Genomic DNA, 6,358 nt, shown 5'->3' with positions numbered 1-6,358 from the left:
ATCTGGGTGTTTGAAGCTGCTGGGAAAGGCTGGGTTATTCAGTAACTAGTGTTAGAATAACCAGCTCTCTATTTAGAATATAAAATCTCATTTTAACAGCACAGAGACAGTCTGATCATTCATAACAAGGATTTGAAGACTTCCCACCAAAAAGCCAGCCCAGGGCCAGGGGTTTAGCTCAGTGGTGTCAGCACCTGCCTGGCAAGCAAGCGTGAGGTTGTGAGTTCGATCCCTGGCACCAAAAAAAAAAAAAAAAAGCCAGCCCACATGGCTTCACTGGTGAGATACTTCTACCGAGCACTCAGAGAGGTGATAACAGGCAGAAGCAGGACTGTTTCCCAACTCACTCCATGAAATGACTCACAATGGGATAAGACACTGGCAAGTGAGACAGGGATACGTGTCTACATGTGCAAAGAACTCTCATGACCAATAATAAAACAATCCACCAAAACACCAGGAGTCAGAGAGATGTTTGTCCAAATAAGACAGACAAATGGCCAATAAGCACAAATGACTTCAGTATCATTAGCCATTAGGGAATTAGAAATCAAAGCCACAATGAACCCAGCTTCACACCCACTGGAAGGGCTACAGTTAAGAGGACAGGTGATGACATGGGACATGAGGAAATCTCGACCTTCTGCACCACTGACACAGCAAGAACAGATGCTAAAGGCACTGTAAGGCCCAGCCATTCCATCGTAGGTGTGGCGCAAGAGACTGAAAAGAAACTTCCAAATAAAAACTAACTGCACACCTACACATACAGCAGCGGCATTTGTCATAGCCAGAAAGCGAGAACAGTGAACTGGGTGTCAAGCTGGGTACAGCGGTGCACACCAGTGTTCCCACTGCTGGGAAAAAACACTTGACACGCGCAACTCCAAGAAGAGATTCATGTGACTCATGATTTCGGAGGGTTCAGTCCATGGCGGACAGGCCCCAGGGCAGGAGTGGGATGGTGGCAGGCCTGGCAGGGAAAGATGCTTAGTTCACGCCTGGGGGAAGAGCACGAGAGAGACAACCCGGTGACCACCTCCTCCGGCAGCACTTTCCTTCCAGCAGCACAGTCAGTGTCTACTCAGAGGAAACTGGTTTTACAAATGACAATGGATCCTCATAACTAAACACAGACGCCAAAACCAGAAACAGCTCAGGGGATACTGGAGATGCTTTGTGAGAGAAGGAAAGCTGCAGAATTGTGTGCATGACGTGTTTCATTTGAGAAAGGTGTCGTATGCATAGAAAATTCTGGGGATAAATGCACAGTACACCAACAGTGGTTACCTGTGGAGAGCGGGGTGTTGAGAAGGGAGAGCGTGGAGAGAGGGGAAGAGGAAACTATTATCTTAGATGCCTTTTTCTAGTCTTACTTTTAGATACAGAAAAATAAAGCAGTTAGTTTGGGTAGGAGAGGAAAGGTCCGAGATAGAGCAGTTAAGAGTTATCCTACCTAGGTGAACAGACTATAGAATATGTTCTCCTTTTCTTACTTTCATTTAAATATTCAATAATTTTAAATTACTTGTTTTAAAACATATCAGGAATGGAAGACCCTTGGGCTTCTGGGCTGAATGGCCGGACAGGAAGAGAAAGGGTGCGGGAGGCAGCTGCTGGGGCGGAGCTTGGAGCCCGGCCAGGCCCTGGGAGGACCCGCAGGTCCTGTGAGACACCAGGGCTCCACGCCTCTGCCAGCCACTCGTGCCTTGTGGATTTGAATCTGCAGCATTTTTACACCAATTATTGTGGACAACAGAACTCGGGTGACACCGTGAATCCATAAGATATGAAACATTAACACTGCCATTTCTTACAAGTCATAATTTTTTCTCCAGCTCAAGTGGTTCAGTTAGGTTCTTGCCTTACACTGTTTATGAGAAAGTTTATTGCAACAATATGATTTTTTAACAGAGAAACAATCCTTTTTTAAATGTGAAAAAGTACACAGGTGTGCATGCATTTACACACATGTACACATTTGCACACTCAAGTAGGAGCAGTGAGCACGAACATGTGATTCCCAGGAGTAGAAGCCAGAGGGCGCCAACCTAGAAAACGCCCCTCACAGGTGTGAATTACAGCTGTGCATCTGCCTTAAATCAGTAGATTGAACAAGTATGAGAGGGTTAGGGGGTGTCGGTGCATGCCTGGGCAGAAATCCATGCGTGAGGACGCTCACAAACACCCCTCCCTCAGGCCGGCTTCCTGCAGGGCAGCCATGGCAGGTGTGACATAGTAAATCCTGAACGACGCATCTACAGAGAAATTAAGTCAGTAAAAACTAAGTATTAGCTTGGGAATTAGAATTGATAAAGCAATAAATGTACAAAAAATACACACGATTGAAAATTAAAGTCTTTCAGTTTAAAATCAACCCCCAAAGATGGAATAATGTGACACCTACCAGACAGTTGCAACTTTTTTATTTATGCAAGAAATCTGGGGGCTGGGGATTTAGCTCAGCGGCATAAGCGCCTGCCTTGCAAGCAGGTAGTTGTGAGTTTGATCCCTGGTACCAATAAAAAGGAAAAAGACAAAAAAAAAAAAAAAAAAAAAGAAAGAAATCTGAAAGAAAATAAAACAACAAACACCTAAGAACTAGGTGCCTGAATTCTAGTCCTAACTTTACTACTTCTCTGACTTGGGCAAATGACTTAGTTTTTCTTTTTTTCTCAGCCCTAAGGACGGAACCTCAACCTGGGCTCCACTGTGTGTCACAGGTGGGGACACTTTAGGTCCACTCGCCTTCATCAGGCTCTTGTGAAACTCATGAAGTGGGGACCTGTGCCCTACAATCACCAAGCACCATGTTCATGTCAAAGCTGTGCTCAGTAAGGCCACCAACTGACCTGGCGAGCTGGGCAGAAACAAACTTGGGATGTCATAGCCGTCAGGGCCCCAGGGTGCCCCTGCTGGAGAAGCAGCGTCCACAGAGCCCGCATGAGAGCTGGTTAAAAAGCAACAGGAGAGAGGTAGGAGCACTCCGAGTCCAGGCCAGCCTAGGCTGTGCAAAACAACACACGAAGGGCTGGGGACGTGGGTCAGGATGAAGGACCTGGGTCAGACCTGGCATGAGAGAGATAGAGACAGAGACAGAGGTAGAGAGAGACAGAGACAGAGAGACATACAGAGACAGAGACACAGAGACACAGAGACAGAGGCTGGTTCCCCAGGACACCCCAGCTGGCCTCAGCCAATGCATGAGGGTGGCCCAGATCACTTCTCAGAGCAACTTGGCAGTGGAGAGGGGCTAGACCAAGAGACAGACAGACATCAGGGGGCGGGGATGGCAGCACAGAAGAATAGAGTCCTCCTTGAGCCACTGGTGCCCATTCCTGCCCCCAGCCAGGCTCGGCTTCTGGCCCCATGTCACCCAGAGACCCTGAAAACGCCCTTTTCTTTGAGGGCAGCACAGGTGGGTTTGTTACCAAGGACCCTGGACTGGACAGTAGCCCAGGCCCAGCCGGGTGGGCAGGATGGGCAGGAAATGAGCCTCACGGTGCTGCCTTAACTGGGTCAGGGCCGCCTCACAGAGCCCCGACAGGTGCAGTCACCCCAGGTGGGACCAGAGCCAGCAGCACTGACTCAGGAGCATGCGGCGGCCAAGCCAAGCTGTACCAACATGTGAGATGCAAAGACCGGACTCAGGGTTCCCAGGAATGGCTGGCTGCATGGCTCTGACTCAGGGTTGAGGTTCTACATGGTCCCCTCTGAGGTCCCCCAAAGCAACAGATGCCCTGCAGACTAGAGTGTGGAGAACTAGGAACACCCTACTGGATCCTGGGGCAAGCCTGTCTTTGGTTAGTGTTGCCAGCAGGAATGGGACAGCCTTACGTCCTTCACACCTTTATTCTGCCATGGCCCAATTAGCTCGGCTCCAGGCCACGGTGGGGAGACACGGGGGAGGGGAGGGGCAGCCCTGTGGTGTGTGCACTCGTGGAGAAGAGAGGACTCCTGCATGGCAGGCTGGAACAGGGGGTGGGGTGCTGCACTGGCACCTGGCAGCCCAGCTGTGACAGGTGACACTCAAGAGACCTGCACAGAACCGAGTAGGAGGTGACCCCAGGGCCTGTTTGGGGTGAGGTGGAGGACAACCCAGCTGCCTCTTGGTAAACCCAAAAAACAGACACGTGTGGGGATCTGGAGGCCACCACACTGAGCTGTCATGCAGGGCCGTGGAGGGGCAGGAAGGGGCTGGACACCAGCCAAGCGCGGGACAGTTGGTGGCTGGAGGCCAGGGCAGTGTGCAGATGATAACACAGAGGTCCCAGATCCTGGGCACTGAGTGCTGTGGCCACTGCCAGGAACCCAGCTTGCAGCTCAGGCCTGTCCAGAAGCAGTGGCTGGGGACAAGAAGCCAGAGCAGTGGCTCCCTGGGACTCAGTGTCCATACTCATGGCCTGCACAGAACCATAGGGGCTGAACCTTCCAGACCAACAGCCAGGACGCAGGGAAGCGCCTCTCGGTGAGGACCACAACACTGGGAATTCTGAGGCAGCAAAGCCAGGGGATTTGGTGAACCAGTGGCAGACTGCCACAGGGGACACAGTGGACACAGCGCCCCTCTCTCCTGGAAGGGGGTGGTGACCAGAGGCCCCTGTGGCGCTGCCCCTGCTGGTAGGAAGCACCTTGCAGGGTCCAAGCCGAGTCCTCGGCCCTTCTTGGCGCTTGGAGGATGCTGGGTGGGAAGGTGGGTAGTGACGGCCTGAAGGGGCACAGTTGAAGCCACAGAGGGATAGCATGACTTGGCCCAGTGACTGCCCTTTGCAAAGTGGGAGGAAAGTTTATCCCATCTCTCTGAGGACCCAGGAGCCTTTGCCTTGGCATCTCCCAATCAGGTGATTTCTAAAAACTTCTTTTTGTCTTTTTGAGACAGGGTCTCACTGTGCAGTTCAGGCTGGCCTTGAGCTCACTTTGTAGCCCAGGCTGGTCTCTAACTCCCAAAATTCCTCCTACCTCAGCCCCTTGAGTGCTGGGATTACAGGCATGTGCCCCTATGCCTGGCTAATCAAGTGATTTTATAAGGAATGATAGGGTCCAGCACATTTTCCAGCTAAGAAAGGGGATCCAAGTCCTGTGTGGGATACGCTGACTCCAGCTGCTGCTCCCCAAGCTTCAGCTGCCTCGTAGCCTTTTGCTCCCTTTGAACAACTGGTCAACCCAGATACCCGAAGCTTGGTAAAAAGACCAAGTGAAGGAGATGCCGCGGCTCCTATTGGAAATGGACTTTACCATCTCTTTCCTGGCAGGGTCCCAGAGGTGTACATCCGTGCTGCCCCAGTCTCACCACCCGCTCCCTCCTCTTGGGTCTAGCAACGAAGGGGACTGCTGCACAGGGCAAAGGCTGCACACCCCGGTTTTATTAACTGGCATGGGGGCAGTGGCTCGGGCTGAGTGATTGTTGCAGTGGCGGGAAATGCGTGCACGCTGAGCTGGGCCAGGCAGGAGGCTGAGATCACCTTTGCAATATACAGAGCAAAGATGCAGACAGAGTAATCTGTGCGTCACAGGCTGGGGCAGCACCTCATGTTTCGGTCAGTGCTGCAGCTCTGATGTGTCACTGTTATGCCCTGAAATGCCGCAGCCTCCTTCTTGAGGCTCAGTCCCAGCCAACAGCTCCACAGCATGGTATCACTCGGCCTATCTCACCAGTACTACTTGAGTGCTGTAGGAGGGGCTGCCCTGACATGCACAGCGCTCTGAAAGCCTACACATCAGCACCTCTGCAGACCCATCTGCATTGCTTAGAGCCAGGTGGGGACATGGAGAACATCCTGGCCAGCTCTGCACATCAGTACTGGAAATAGGGCTCCTTTTTCAAGGAGAGCTGTCCATGGGGGTCCTCCATACACGAGGAACTGACACTGCAGCCAGCGGTGAACCTCAGGACAGGAAGGCTGCACGGAGCCACCGAGTGTGGGGCTGGCCTCCCGGATCCCGCTGCAACTTCAGGGCTCCTCTGACCCCTACCGTGTTCCAAGCACAGCAGCCCAGTCTCCCCAACCTCCCTCTTGCTCCCATGAACTGCTTCACTCCTGCAGTACTACACTCTAGTTCAGGACCATCTGCATCTGTGTTTAAAGTCGCAACTTGGGCAGGTGTGGGTGTGTGAGGGATGAGCCTAGAGAGTGCAGGTGAAGCCCAGACTCTCGGACCAAGGTGGGACTGCAGAAGGGGCCAAGGAGCCAGAGCAAAGTGGCAGAGATTCCACCTCCACACAGTTTGGAGCTGGTTCTGACCCCTGTAAGCCTTATGCTCCTCCGTGGTTGATGTCGACAGTTTGTGCACAGGGCCCTGCAGACATGTGACAGCTCAAGCCCAGCACCCCAAGAGCTGAGGTGCAACCACCCTGCCT

The sequence above is a fragment of the Cavia porcellus genome, unplaced genomic scaffold, assembly GCF_034190915.1.
Source record: "Cavia porcellus strain 051 isolate PalLab524CR breed Dunkin Hartley unplaced genomic scaffold, mCavPor4.1 scaffold_1, whole genome shotgun sequence".
In the NCBI taxonomy this organism is placed as follows: Eukaryota; Metazoa; Chordata; class Mammalia; order Rodentia; family Caviidae; genus Cavia; species Cavia porcellus.
The sequence above is the reverse complement of the archived record's forward strand: the minus strand, read 5'-3'. Positions refer to the sequence as shown.